The 16,052-nt window shown below is 46.2% G+C and overlaps 1 protein-coding gene across 1 annotated transcript in view; it reads right to left on the reverse strand.

The window, feature by feature from the left end:
* The window catches only part of EVI5 (ecotropic viral integration site 5), a 330,825-nt gene that overhangs the window by 141,473 nt on the left and 173,300 nt on the right, over positions 1-16,052 (reverse strand).

Consider the following 16,052-nt stretch of genomic DNA (forward strand, 5'->3'; position numbering starts at 1 on the left):
AATAATAAAAACGTCCTTTTTGCCCGTGCTTCACTCAGCTGAGAGACCTGGAAGTAAGGGAGGGACATCCAAGCAAATAGAGCTGTGGCGAGTGGTTAGAGCATCGGTCTTGTAATCCAGAGGTGGCGGGTTCAAATTCCACTAATAATTTTGTTAAAATTGGATTTATTATTTTCTCCCCGTTTTTTATTTATTTATTTGAACATTTGTTATTCTGCCATTCATGAACCAACAACTTCCAAACTGCACTTGCTTGCTATGAGTGAAATTCAGTCAACACATTAGCAGAAGCAGCATCAGAGCCTGTGATTTTTTAAATAAAGCTTTGCTTAAAAAAAACATGTCCATTTTGTGCGTCCTCCCCCGCAATAATAAAAACGTATTATAAAGGCGTATTTGGCATGCGCAGAGCAGCCAGCATAACGTTTTGCTGCTCTGCGCATGCTTGACCGGCCGATTCTTCAACTGTTTTAAGAAGGAATAGAGAATGCAAGTGAGCTACAACGAGTAGTTCATTTGCATTCCCTTTCCTTGATGCATAGCCTTTCCCTACCGATTCGCTATGGAATTCGGTATGGAACGGCTCTATCGACGACTTTAGTGCATCTTGGCCAGAGTCTGGAGTTGGCAGTGGAGAAGAAAGGTACAGATAAGAGAGATTTACTCAATGAACGAGGACAGGTCCAAGGAGTCAAAAAACTCTGTGCATTTCTGAGTAGAAAAAGAGCCTGTATCATACAAGAAGGTGTAGAATTGAATGAATTCCCGTTGGATGGTAATATAAACATGATTAAGAAATAAGTCCCCATAAATTACGCCTCTTCAAGGGGCTTGATTAGTCGTTTATATCGTGAATTACGAGTACAATCTCCCAAATACACCCTACACAGGAAAAGTTGGTCAAGAGAGCTGGGAGTGGCCCTGGGGGAGACCGAGTGGGAGAGAATAGAACGGACAGTGCGGAGTGTTTCTACTCATGTACCGCTTAAGGAAAATGCTGTGAAAGTACTTTTTAGATGGTACCTCACCCCAGATCGCCTTAAGCGAATATATCCTAACTCCTCGGGACTATGCTGGAGGGGGTGCGGTAACAAAGGGACCATGGGGCATATATGGTGGCATTGTGTAAAGGCCCAAGCATTTTGGAAATCAGTTAGAAGTAAAATACAGAAATGGACTGGAAGTTTAATTCCTTGGTCACCTGAGTTTTTTCTCTTCTCAGCAAAACCACCTGGTTTAAAGAAATGCCAGCAGGACCTGGTGCGGCATGCTGTGGGGGTGGCATGGGTGGTTATTGCCTCACAGTGGAAAAATGTAGGGGTTCCATCGATTGTTAAATGGCACAATAAGTTGAGCTATGTGTGCGAGATGGAGAGACTTCTGGCCGAACGCAAGCACCAAATGGGCAAATGGCACTCAATATGGAAAAATTTCACATAACTGTATTATGCTAGTAATAAGTAAAAGTGATTAGGAAGAGGTTTGTAGGGTACGACAATCAGAGGTTGCACTGGGGGGGGGGGAGGGGGGATTTTTTGCACTATAAAATTGTTAAAAAACAAATAAAAATTTTTTGAAGTTACATGTGGTTTAAAAAATAGAAACTATTGACGAGGAGAGATGAAGAGAGGGGAGTTATCATATGCAAATGTATCGTTAAGACCCAATGCTATACTCTCACTGTAATGGATACATTAATGTATTGTTCAATTGTTTAATAAAGACTTTATGCAAATAAAAATAAAAAAAAGAAATAAGCCCCCATATTACAGGTGACCCAGACCAATTGAACGAGGGCAGGACCAAGGAGTCAAAAAAACTCAGTGTACTTCTGAGCAAAAAAAGAGCATGTATCATACAAGGAGATGTAGAATTGAATGAATTCCCACTGGATTTTCCCTAATTTAGTGGAAAAGGCTCCTGAGGTACCCTTAATCCTGCTAATATAACTTTTGGCTGATCTCTGCTTCACCAAGGAAGTGAGCAGCTTTCCAGTCTTGTTTCCCCATTGATGGAGACAACACTTGTATAATTTAATACTATATAGTGCTTTAGTATTCAATAGGGATTGCATTTGCTTTTTTAAGCTCAAAGCAGGCCAAGTGATGAGGGTCCAAAGGGCAACTTCCAAGCCTTTTGTAGTGTAGAGGTTACGTCCACCAGATCTCCCTCCCTCTTTATATTAAGGGATGCTGTAAAAGCAATAATCTTGCTACGGAGAACAACCTTGGCTGCCTCCCAATACACCCTAGGCCCCACCTCCGCAGAATCATTTTCCGCCTCTTAGTCCAGCCAGGCCTGGTGAAGACAAACACGAAAATCTGAGTTTTGATACAAAGCTGGGCTCATATGCCATCTCGTTGACCGAAGGGCCTCCCCCCACCGTAATTCCACCTACACCGGGGAATGATCGGAGATGTCTGTGGTCCCAACGGCGGTCTGGTCTACAGTCCCTATCAATGAGTGGGACCATAAGAATATAATCTAAACATGTGTGTACCTTATGTGGATGGGGGGAAAAGGTGTAATCACATTCGTTCATATGAAGCACGTGTCATATATCTTCCACCTCTAAGTTCTGTAAAAGCATGTTGACTCCCTCCCCTTCCCCCCCCCCCCCCCCCCCCCCCCCCCAATGATCCTTGGCGGGTTTTTTTGGGAGGCTTGCAATCCATCAAAGGATCACTAGTATATGAAAATCCCCTCTGATCACAAGGGAGTAATCATCGAACGTTGCTAGGCGGGCCATGAGCAGTGTGAAAAACTTGTGTGAGTAGACATTGGGGGCGTAAATACTGCAAAGCGCAATCTTGACCCTCTTGCAGCAGTCCCACCACCACAAAAACATGGTCATCTGGGTCTCGATAGAATCTGTGTTGGGTAAAAGCTATACTTTTACTAATCAAAATAGCTACACTCTGCTGTCTGCCATTATAAGCAGCAAATAAGAGAACGGGAATGAGACTTGATATACTGCCTGTGTTTTTTTTGCAACTACATTCAAAGCGGTTTACATAGTATATACCGGTACCTATTTTTGTACCTGGGGCAATGGAGGGTTAAGTGACTTGCCTAGAGTCACAAGGAGCTGCAGTGGGAATTGAACCCAGTTCCCCAGGATCAAAGTCCGCTGCACTAACCACTAGACTAGTGGAATTAGAAAAGGTGCAAAGAAGGGCAACGAAAATGATAAAGGGGATGGGACATCTTCCCTATGAGGAAAGGCTAAAGCGGCTGGGGCTCTTCAGCTTGGAGAAAAGACGGCTGAGGGGAGATATGATAGAGGTCTATAAAACAATGAGTGGAGTAGAATTGGTAGACGTGAAGCGTCTGTTTATGCTTTCCAAAAATACTAGGACTATGGGCATGTGATGAAGCTACAAAGTAGTAAATTTAAAACTAATGGGAGAACAGTTTTCTTCACTCGACAAGTAATTAAACTCTGGAATTCGTTGCCAGAAAATGTGGTAAAGGCGGTTAGCTTAGCAGAGTTTAAAAAAGGTTTGGACAGCTTCCTAAAGGAAAAGTCCATAGACCATTATTAAATTGGACTTGGGGAAAATATTTCTGGGAAAACAGCATAAAATGTTTTGTAATTTTGGGGGGGATCTTGCCAGGAATTTCTGACCTGGATTGGCCACTGTTGGAAACAGGATGCTGGGCTTGATGGACCTTTGGTCTGTCCCAGTATGGAAATATTTATGTACTTATGACTATTCCTCCACCCAAACATTACCAACCCAATTGCGCTTTAAGTGCTCAGCCTTACTCAGGTGTGTCTCTTGTAAGAGGGCAATGTCAGCATGCTGTCATTTGAACATCACCCCATCTACATTAAGGGATTATATAATCTTCAAACTAGCCAATTCCTATGTGTGAGAAGCCAAGCCTAGATGCATCAGACAAGGCAAGATCACAGTAAGCACCTGAACGGCCTCCTAGCAGGACCCCTCCAGTGCCAAAAAGTAGGGAACAGAAAGCCAGAACAGCAGGCAAGAGTGCAAAAGGAACATATTTATGACATTTATATCCTGCATTAGACCGAGAACAACTCAGGTTCAATGTGGCTTACATAACAATATGTTCAAAATACATTAACAGAAAGTAAAATACGTCATATAATGTTAGACCAGTAAAATTTGAGTTAGGAACATATGTAATTAAATACTTAGAGGCATATTTTCAAAGCACTTAGCCTTCCAAAGTTCCATAGGTTTCTATGGAACTTTGGAAGGCTAAGTGCTTTGAAAATATGCCTCTTAGTGATTTAAACTAGATAGCTGAAATATAGAGGAAAAAGGTAAAGGGCTAGGATTAACTGGGATAAACATGATTATAAAATATGATTTCTTATACCCCATTTAAATTAAAATGACTCAATTTAGATGACCATGTCACCAGTCTTACCAGATCCTCATGTGTCCTACATGTTACCTGTGTTTTACCTACTTTGCTTAATCATGCTCCCCCCCCTTTTTTTTATACAGATTAATATATTAAATGAACTGGTACCAGTATTCATGGTTTGGGGCACACTCCATTGGCAAAACTGCTCACTGAGAAAGCTATGATAGCTAACTGATCACAGAACATTTCAGTATTTAAGTAATACTTGAAAACAGTATGCACACTATGCCAATGTAAACAGAAACCCCAATCTTCCTTACAGCTTGTAGGAAGGTCAAATCACGAAAGATAAAGACCATAACAAAGCTAGGCAGTGCACCAACTCTTCAGACGTGCAATTGAAAAGATAAAACACAGAGTTGTAAAGCGCAGTGGGGCACCCGATTCCCCTCTCTCCCAACAAACCCATTCTCTCCTACAAACCCCCACCCCCCTTCCCCAAAGTACAAAGAAGCCCCACAAAACCCATACACATACCATCCACTACCCTCCAATTATCAACCAGTCGCCACATCCCTCCCCACACCCCAAAGGATAAAAGAAAACGTTTCCCAGTAAGTAACAGATACAGTTAGGATGAACAACCAAAAGCGAGAAGATTACAATATAAAGAAAAGAGCAGGGTCCACACAGTCGTAAACACAAAATGGCGCCAGAGATCTCTGTACAAAAATGTCCAGCTCTTCACATGTGCCTCCTGCTTGGAGACCCTTAAGAGTGGTTGCCTGCTGTTCCAGTTTAAGGCCCCAGTCCGGGTTTCCTGCTCTGTCGCTTAACACCTCAGTCACTACTTATGGCCCCTATACATATTCTCTTCATTGCCCTGTCCCTTCCTAACCTTTTCCCCCTCCCCCTACAGCTGTCTACCGCAGGAACTCACTGCCCATCCATGTCCTCTCCCATTCTGCTCACTACTGCAATACCCTAACCCACTCCCGTCCCTCACCACCTCACCATCTCTCCTATCCCCCTCCTACCTCCTAGCTCTTAATCTTCAGCACTTCCTTCCTGCCGTTAACCCATCCCCATTCCTCCTAAGCGTGTCCCGTCTTCGTCGCCCTACCTCCCCCGCCCTCCTCTGCACTCTCCTGCTCCTTCTCCTGCTATCTGCCGGAGACATCAATCCCAATCCAGGTCCCCCACACCTGTCCTCGTCTTATCCATGCAAACGATTCCGAGATGTCTCCCATCTCATCTCTATTCCCCTCCTCCTCCCCCCCCCTTCCCTCCCCTTCTCGTGTGCCCTGTGGAATGCCCGCTCTGTCTGCAACAAACTTTCCTTCACCCATGATCTCTTCATCTCCCGTTCCCTTCAACTGCTCGCCCTAACTGAAACCTGGCTCACCCCTGACGACTCTGCCTCAGTCGCAGCCCTATGCCATGGAGGTTATCTTTTCTCCCACACTCCACACCCAGTCGGCCGCGGAGGTGTCGGGTTACTACTCTCGCCCACCTGTAGTTTTCAACCTCTCCTCCTACCACAGCCTCACTGCTTCTCATCCTTTGAAGTTCACTCCATCCGTCTATTCTACCCGCTGCCACTCAGAGTTGCAGTCATTTACCGCCCCCCTGATAAGTCCCTCCCCTCCTTCCTTACTGACTTCGATGCATGGCTCTCCATTTTTCTTGAACCCTCATCTCCGTCCCTCATTCTTGGAGACTTTAACATACACGCTAATGACCCATCCGATTCTTACGCCTCTCAGTTCCTCACTCTGACATCCTCCTTCAACCTCCAGCTGAGCTCCACCACCCCTACTCACCAAACTGGCCATTGTCTTGACCTTGTCCTCTCCTCTACCTGCTCACCCTCTAACTTCTGCCTCTCATCTCTTCCTCTCTCAGATCATCACCTGATCACCTTCACACTTCATCACCCTCCCCCTCAGTCCCGCCCTACACTAACCACTACTTTCAGGAATCTCCAGGCCGTCGACCCTCCCACCTTATCCTCTAGTATCTCTAATCTCCTCCCCTCCATCATGTCCTCCGAGTCTGTCAACAAGGCTGTCTCCGCTTACAATGCCACTCTCTCCTCTGCTCTGGACACCCTTGCACCATCCATCTCCCGTCCCACAAGGCGTACTAATCCCCAGCCCTGGCTGACCCTTGCATCAGTTACCTTCGCTCCTGTGCCCGATCTGCTGAACGCCTCTGGAGGAAATCTCGCACCCATACCAACTTCATTCATTACATATTCATGCTATCCTCCTTCCAGTCCTCCCTATTCCTTGCCAAACAGGACTATTACACCCAATTGACTAATTCCCTCAGCTCCAACCCTCGTCTTCTCTTCACCACCCTTAACTCCCTCCTCAAAGTGCCCTCCGCTGCCACCCCCTCACTCTCCTCAATCACTGGCTGACTACTTCCGCGACAAGGTACAGAAGATAAACCTCGAATTCACTACCAAACCACCTCCTCCTCCTCACCCTTTAACCCACTCCCTCAACCAACCCAGGCCTCCTTCTCCTCTTTTCCTATTATCACCGAAGAGGAAACCGCCCACCTTGTTTCCTCTTCGAAATGCACCACCTGTTCCTCAGACCCCATCCCCACCAACTTACTTAACACCATCTCCCCTACTGTCACCCCCTCCATCTGTCATATCCTCAACCTCTCTCTCTCCACTGCAACTGTCCCTGACATCTTCAAACATGCTGTAGTCACACCACTCCTCAAAAAACCATCACTAGACCCCACCTGTCCCCTCCAACTATCGCCCCATCTCCCTCCTACCCTTCCTCTCCAAGATACTTGAACGCGCCATTCACAGCCGCTGCCTTGATTTTCTCTCCTCTCATGCCATCCTCAATCCGCTTCAATCCGGTTTTCGCCCTCTACACTCGACAGAAACGGCACTCACTAAAGTATGTAATGACCTGTTCCTTGCCAAATCCAAAGGTCACTACTCCATCCTCATCCTCCTTGACCTATCTGCCGCTTTTGACACTGTCAATCATAATTTACTTCTTGCTGCACTGTCCTCATTTGGGTTCCAGGGCTCTGTCCTCTCCTGGTTCTCCTCTTATCTCTCTCACCGTACCTTCAGAGTACATTCTCATGGATCTTCCTCCACCCCCATCCCACTCTCTGTCGGAGTTCCTCAGGGATCTGTCCTTGGACCCCTTCTTTTTTCAATCTACACCTCTTCCCTGGGCTCCCTGATCTTATCTCATGGTTTCCAATATCATCTCTATGCCGACGACACCCAGCTTTATCTCTCCACACCAGACATCACTGCGGATACCCAGGCCAAAGTATCGGCCTGCTTATCCGACATTGCTGCCTGGATGTCCAATCGCCACCCAAAACTGAACATGGCCAAGACAGAGCTTATTGTCTTCCCACCCAAACCCACTTCTCCTCTCCCTCCACTTTCTATCTCAGTCGATGGCACCCTCATCCTCCCCGTCTCATCTGCCCGCAACCTCGGAATCATCTTTGACTCCTCCCTCTCCTTCTCTGCGCATATCCAGCAGATAGCCAAGACCTGTCACTTCTTTCTCTATAACATTAGCAAAATTCGCCCTTTCCTCTCTGAGCACACCACCCGAACTCTCGTCCACTCTCTCATTACCTCTCGCCTTGACTACTGCAACCTACTCCTCACTGGCCTCCCACGTAGCCATCTATCCCCCCTTCAATCCATTCAGAACTCTGCTGCACGTCTTATCTTCCGCCTGGACCGATATGCTCATATCACCCCTCTCCTCAAGTCACTTCACTGGCTTCTGATCAGGTACCGCATCCAGTTCAAGCTTCTCCTACTAACCTACAAATGCACTCAATCTGCAGCCCCTCATTACCTCTCTACCCTTATCTCCCCTTACGCTCCTACCCGAAACCTCCGCTCACAGGACAAATCCCTCCTCTCTGCACCCTTTTCCACCACCACCAAATCCAGGCTCCTCCCTTTCTGCCTTGCCTCTCCCTATGCTTGGAATAAACTTCCTGAGCCCATACGCCAATCCCCCTCCCTGCCCATCTTTAAATCCTTGCTCAAAGCCCATCTCTTCAATGTCGCCTTCGGCACCTAACCATTATACCTCTATTCAGGAAATCTAGACTGCCCCAATTGGATTGTCTGCACATTTTGTCCATTAGATTGTAAGCTCCTTTGAGCAGGGACTGTCCTTCTTTGTTAAACTGTACAGCGCTGCGTAACCCTAGTAGCGCTTTAGAAATGTTAAGTAGTAGTAGATACTCATAGGCGCCCTGTATAAGAGGCTTGGGGAGGCTAAGCCTCCCCACATGGACTTAGTTTGGGGGGGGGGGGGGGGACGAGCAAGTGTTACTTTTACCTGCATCATCGTTCCTGCCCAATGAAAAGCAGCGTGTTCATCCGCGGAGCCTTGCACTCATGCACTTTGAAAGGCTCCTCCTCTCTCTGCTGCCGCCCGCCAGCCTTACTCCCACCCCCTCTAGCGTGAAGTGTGTGCGTCGCAGCGTCAGACTCCAAGAGAGAACCAGCAAGCAGCAGCAGCAGCAGCAGCTTCGCAAGTCTGCTGTCATAGCCGCCCGGTCCCGCCTCCCCAACGGCTAGAATGACATCTACTGTCCTGGGCTGCTTTCAGCTTTCCTCCCTCCAGCTCCCTGCGGTCCGACGGTGCTTGCTAACCTAACTCAATCGCTGCTGGCAGAGGCACCGAAGCGATTGAAAGGAGCTGCCTGGGTGCCTCGATCTTCCTTGTGACGTGTCCTGCCCACGCGGAACAGGAAATTGTATCAGAGAAGGTAGAACACATCACAGGGAAGATCGAGGCACACAGGCAGCATCTTTCTATGCTGCAGTGCCCCTGCCAACAGCAACTGAGGCAGCTTAGCAAGCACCATCGGACCACGGGGAGTACAACGGAGGGAGAAACTCTGGAACCACGGAGGGGGGGGAAGATAAAGAGAGGGAGAACTAAGTGCTGCTCTGCTGGAATGGGAGTGAAGAGGGAGAGACAGACAGGGAGAGGTGCTGGAGGGAGAGGGAGAGGCCGAGAGGGATATATAGATGCTGGATCAGCTTGGAGGGTGGGGGGCAAGGGAAAGACTGATTGACTGACTAGGTAAAGGGGGCGGGAAGACCCTGGAGACCTAGGAGGAAGACATACTGAACTGTGGGGGAGGGGGATGAAAGAGGGAGACATCCTGGCCCCAGGGTGGGGGAAGAAGGGAAGAGAGAGGAGAGTGACAGGGAAACAAAAGATGTGAGATAAGGAGGGAAAGGGATAAGAACACAAAGGGGCACCACTGGACGGGGGAGGGGGGTGGGTTAGTGACACAGAGGGGAAATACAGATCACAGCAGGGGATAGGGAAAAAGAGAGGGAAATGCAGGCCAAGGCAAGACAAAGACATAGATGGGAAACTGCTGAATTTAAGGGCTGGATCGAAACATTTTAAGGGCAGATGCTGAAACTGGAGGAAGGATAGGGACAGGGCTACAGGTGGTAGACAGGACGCATAAGGACACAAGAAGATGATGGACATGGTGAGAGAAAAAAATATCAAATGAAAAGAAAACACTGCATAAAACAGAAGACACTGGGACCAAAGCGAATAGAATAACTAAACACTCAGACAACAAAGGTAGAAAAAAGTATTTTATTCAGAATTTATTAAATGGAATATGTCAGCTTTTGGAAATGTATATCTGTGATATTTTGCATGTAAGTTTCAATTTTTCTAGTATTGCTGCATGCTGAGTCTGACTTCTTGAGGTAACTTTCCAGTTCAGTATTTTGCCTTCATATCTGTTGTGTCATGTGTTTTTCATGTGTGATCAAAATGCAGTATTCTGCTAGTGTGTAGTATTTGCAGCCCTTTTTGTTTTGTTTTTTTGTTTCACTAGGTTGTGTACTGGTGTTTTATAGCCCGGTGTAATTATAGTGCTGCCTTTCCACACATAAGGTTGTAGCTTGTCCTGTCCTTGGAATTAGTGCTGTTATGGCTTGGTAAGGTTATGAGTGTGTTTTTGCACAAGTTTGTGTATAGTGTTTTGCAGTGGAGAGATTGTGTGTTGGCCTTACTGAGGTGGCACCAAAACATCAGAAAGGGTGTAGAGCCTAAATCGTGACACACTACCTCTTGAAGGATCTATATATGGTCGTTAATAAAAGGAGCTCATTGTGAACACTATCCACCCTAAAAGGGTGTTGTGTGGCTCTACATGAGAATTATGATATTATAATCCCTTGTTTCATATTGTTGACAGTCTGCATTTTCCGTATGGGTGGTATATTGGTGTATTGGGGTCTGCCCAGTGTAATATTTATGGTACAGTAAGGTTCTGAGTGTGTTTTTGCACAAAGTTGTGCATAGTGTTTTGCAGTTGAGCGATTGTGGTTAGTATATGCTTTGAGCAACCACTTTATTCTTTGACATATGATACATATCTAATATCTAAATTTAATAAAAGTATTAATTGTGACTATTTTATTTTTACTTATTTTTTTCTGTTTTGTCAGACAATTATGGAAGTAAGTTCCGCCCCTGGCCCCACCCCTAACCCCGCCCCCTTTAGCCTCCCCAAACAATTGGACCACCTACCGCCTATTTAGATACCTGCTATCACCGGTGCCTTCCATGCAATGATGTAAAGGTCATCTGTAGACGTGGGAAATGGGCCGAGGTATAGCACACCCCAGAGGGTACTAGTCAAAGGTCTGCACGCCGGACAACTATGCACGCCGTCACCTGGTGGAGTCACCTCCTCCGGTAAAACTCTACAGTACAAATTGAAGGAAGAGGCCAGAATCACAGAATCAGTCCTCAGCACTCCATAGTGTGGGATACCCATCAATAAGATCCCCCAAAATAGGTGCTAAACTCCTGACCAAAACATCAGCGCCAAAAGCACCCAACCAACAAGTTAAGTGCTACATGTCAACGTAGGCACAGGCAACCACATGGTAGATTACCGAGGAACAGCTTCAAATAACGGGATCCCAAAAAAATGTTTTCTCGTCATGGTGAACCCGTACTCTTGCAGGATACAGGAGTGCAAAGCGCACTTCCTTATCAAATAAGTGCTTGCAGTGCTGCCCCATCACTTCCATTGCTCAGACACATGTGCTGAACAGTCCTGGAATAGAAGGATTTTTGAACCTTAACACCCCACTGGTTTTCTCGAGGGAAAAGCCTGAAACAGCCAGTCTTTCTGCATAATTGAGCAACCACGGCAGAATGGGTCGAGGCCTGTTGTCTCCTTCCCAGAGAGCACCCACCCGATACACATGCTTCACCCACATACTGTCAGCCAGGAGGGAAAGGCCCAGGTGAGTCAGTAGCCAATGCTCAATGAAGTCCCACAGATCCTGGTCCTTCATAGCTTCAGGGAGGCCTATAATCTGCACATTGTTCCGTCTACCCTGGTTTTCCTGATCGTTAACTTTCTGCTGCAATTGCTGGTATGTGGATTCCAGCATAGATAGGTGTGCCTTTGCCACCTTCGCATGGTCCTCCTGGCACGAGATCTGGTCCTCTGCCTGCTGAAGCCGAGACCCCTGGCATTCAAAATTTTTGCAGATGTCATCTACAGAAGCAAAATTGGAATCCAAATTCTCTCCTATTGGGAGCCATTGCAGCCCCTCAAATGAACAAATGAGCTTCTAAACTAAATACACATTCTAACCATTTGTCTTGTCCGCCAGGAAGGTGAGCCCTTAGGTCCCGTAAGGCCCCGAAGGACCTCAAAGGACAGCAGTGCAACCCCAAGTCTTCACCCGCGGCGACCGCTGTTCACCAAGGGTTGAGCCCCCAGCTGCAGGCGGTCAACGGGACTTCAGGAGCCGCGGGGTTGACGGACTGACCTGGACTGGAACCAGGATAGAAGCGGGCAGATGGAATAGAGAGTCCACAAACAGGCAGCAGATCTGGGCAGGCAGCTAACAACGTGGTCAGAGTCGGGCCAGAGGTCGAGGCAGGCAGCTAACAACGTAGTCAGAGTCAGGCAAGAGGTCAAGGCAGGCAGCTAGCAGAGAAAACCAGGAAACAGTCCAAAATCAGCAACACCAGGAAATCAACGGAACACAGGAACCACGGAGACTGGCCTCGGGTAACAGAACCTGAAGCAACCTCCTACCTCAGACTCATTCCTTAAATGCTGTTCGGCAGTCAGCCGCCCAGCCCCTGTAGACATAGCCGGCCAATCAGAACTTGGTTATCGACGGAACTCTTCTGATTGGCTCTGACCGACCTCCCAGGCGGGTCTATCGTGCTGGCCTTCCAGTCTAACTCCTCTGAGGCGGAGCTTGGGGTTCCTGCGCCCAAGAATGAAGGGAACGCCGGCCATCGCACCTCGGCGCCATTTCCCTTACTGGCGCAAACACATCCCCCGTAGCCGGCGATCGATAGTCCGGAAGCCGCGATCGCCGGCCTCCGGCCTCGGCGGCCATCACCCCGGCGAGCCCCGGCTCCCCTCCGTGGCCTCAAGAAGGCCGGCCTTCATCATGGAGGATGCCGGCCCCTGCTCCTCGCGGAGGAGCAGCCGGAGGGAGCGACGGATGTGACACCATTCTTTGTAGAGAGAGACAGGTTGATTTCCGAGCCACCCCTATACATATTAGTTTTTCAGGGAGGGCCTGGATTGGTGTGGCAGGATTTAAGGACAGGAAAAATTAACAGGTATTAATAAATTTCACCTTCCTTTTCAATCTTGTCACACCAGTCCTGAGAATTGGGATGTACATGAACAGCACCTTATTGAGCAGAAGATGACAAGGCCCTTGAACAACCACTCTGCCCAAAGGCTGTATACCTCTGGCTAACATATCAATCTTGTAGTGTTTAACAAATGAATGCAGCAAAGACCAGGTTGCCACTTTAAAAATGTACTCTGGAAAAACTGCACATGCTTCCGCCTAGTAAGCGATCTGGGCTCAAGTGCAATGAGCACGAAGCCCACTGTGCACTACCATGTGCCTCAAAATAAAAGCTGACTCAATCACTGCCTTTATCCAGCGTGCAATGGAAGATTTCGATGCTGCTAGGCCCTTCTGAGGTCTATGGAAAAAAAAAACAGTCTTTCAGATTCTAAAAGAGATTAGTGGCCTTCAGATATTGCAAAAGTACCCTGCAGACATTCAAACTGTGGATTTTCCGTGAGGCAGAGCCATCCCGCTCCTAACAAAGGAGCCAGAAGAAACACAGCCTGAATATGATGGACATGACTACCTTAGCAAGAAGACACTGTCCTCAGAGACACCAATTTCTCTGCAATCTCCAAGTACAGGTCTCTACAGGAAAAAGCCTGAAGTTCAGAGACCTACCTCGCTGAACACATCATCATTTAGAGTAATGTCTTTCAATGAGACTCTCCTCAGAAGTTCAAAGGGCCGAAGAGGAAGATGAATATGTTTGACTTCTCCCAAAAACAGCACTTGTTCTGATTTCCATATCATTTATAAATATGTTAAATAGCACTGGTTCCAGTACAGATTCCTGCGGCACTCCACTATTCACCCTCCTCCATTGAAAAAAATGGCCATTTAACCCTACCCTCTGTTGTCTGTCCAATAACCAATTCCTAATACACAATAGAACACTGCCTCCTATCCCATGACTAATTTTCTCAGGACTCACTCATGAACTTTTGTCAAAAGCTTTCTGAAAATCTAGATATACTATATTCAGCTCACCTTTATCGACATGTTTATTCAAGCCTTCAAAGAAATTAAGCATAACGGTGATGCAAGACTTCCCTTGGCTGAATCCATGCCAATTCTGACCCATTACACCATGTTTATCTACGTGTTCTGTAATTTTATTCTTAATATTAGCTTCCACTATTTTGCCCAGCACCAACGTCAGGCTCACCAGTCTGTAATCTCATGAATACCCCAGGAACCTTTTTTAGAAATTGGAATTACATTGGCCACCCTCCAATTTTCAGGTACCACATACAATTTTAACAACAGGTTACAGATCACTAATAGCAGATCAGCAATTTCATGTTTGAGTTCTTTCAGAACCATAGGGTGCATGCAATCCGGTCCAGGTGATCTACAACTCTTTATTGATTTGGCTCAGTATGAGGCATATTTTCAAAGCACTTTGGGAGGCTAAGTTCCATAGGTTTCTATGGAACTTTGGGAGGCTAAGTGCTTTGAAAATATGCCTCTATGTCTTCCAGGTTCACCAAGATTGTTAAGTTCCTCCGCATCATCATTCTTGAGGTAGATCTCTTAGGTCACAGAGCCTTAAAGGCACGCTATTAATCTTAATAGCCCTTCTCTGAATCAACTCTGTTCTGTCTGTATCAGTGGCCCACCCAACAGTAGAACACGTTTAGCAGTAGCTGGTGGGGATCCCAAGCTCTGCCAGATGAAGTCTTCCCCCTGATGGGAATGAAAATGCTACTCTCCACAATACCCCCAAATCTGCGCAAGCTCAGTTTTCAGTTCATGCCTGCTGCAGACTGCCAAGGTGGCAATTTTTGGTGGTGATTGGGGGGGGGGGGGGGGGAGAACGCTTGGTATCCACCCACTTCTTGCCTAGGCCCACCCAAAATCTGTTGTCTGGCTATGCCCCTGGTCTGTATCCTTAGTAGGAATATGTATAGATGTGAAAAATTGTTTTCATTTTTTGGTGTTCTATTAGCTTCACACATTCATTTTAATAAGGAATTTTTAGGGTATGTTAAATTGATTTAACACACACTATGGGATAGATGCAAGAATGAGTGCCAGAGGTGCAAAAAAATGGAAGTGCTAAGCAAATATTCTATAATGGCAAAGTTGGGCGCTGAAACCATTATAGAATACTAGCATTAAGTCAGTGCTTGAGAGCCACACTTTCAGTGCAAACTTTTACGCCATGTCAAAAGCTGGTGTATAATGCTCATGCCTAAATACTCTCTGTATAAACTTAGCATATAAGTACCTGACACACACATGCCCCTGCCATGTTAACATCCCCTACAGAACTTAGGTGCTAGGTTTACAGAATAGCACCTAAGTGCAGTTAAACACGTAACTGCAAATTAATGCCATTTAAGGGTCATTATTGGCAGTTAAAGCCAATTAGTGCCCACTTAAGTTAGGTATTATTCTATAACTTGCACGTGCAATTTTCTGCGCCAGTTGCAAAATTGAGCAGCCAAGTTTATAAAATGAGAGGGACTAATTAAGGTAAGTTAGATTGATTAGTGCATATTACATCAATTTAGTATGCACTAAAATTTAACGTACCCTAACCGAGTGTGTACTAATGAATGCACATGTACAGAGAAAGTGTCTCCAGGATTAGCACATGCTGAAAAGTTAGTGTGTCTACAGCGCAGCTTAGTAAACAGGGCCCTTAGTTTTGTTTTTTGGGGTTTTGTTTTGTTTCTTATTGTTTTTTAGGCTTGACAAAACAAAAGATGTTAGAGTTAATTGCCTTTCATATAAGGTGTATTTAATTGCCTGTAGCCTCTTTTTCACTCTTACAGACTATTTTCTGTAAGTATTTTTGTTTGTTTTCTAATGGATAGTCCATTTTTCTTAATTGATGTATTAACTGTTTTTCTTATTTTTTGTTCAATTGAGTTTTGGTATTTTTGATAATATTAAAATAAAAAATGATACACAAAAGCCACTAAGACAGATTTTTTTTAACCATAAGTTGTGATATTTTGCTTAAAAGGGGGGCTGGTGGAGGCTGGGGCGAGTCGCT

Source organism: Microcaecilia unicolor, chromosome 6 (genome assembly GCF_901765095.1).
Source record: "Microcaecilia unicolor chromosome 6, aMicUni1.1, whole genome shotgun sequence".
Taxonomy (NCBI): domain Eukaryota; kingdom Metazoa; phylum Chordata; class Amphibia; order Gymnophiona; family Siphonopidae; genus Microcaecilia; species Microcaecilia unicolor.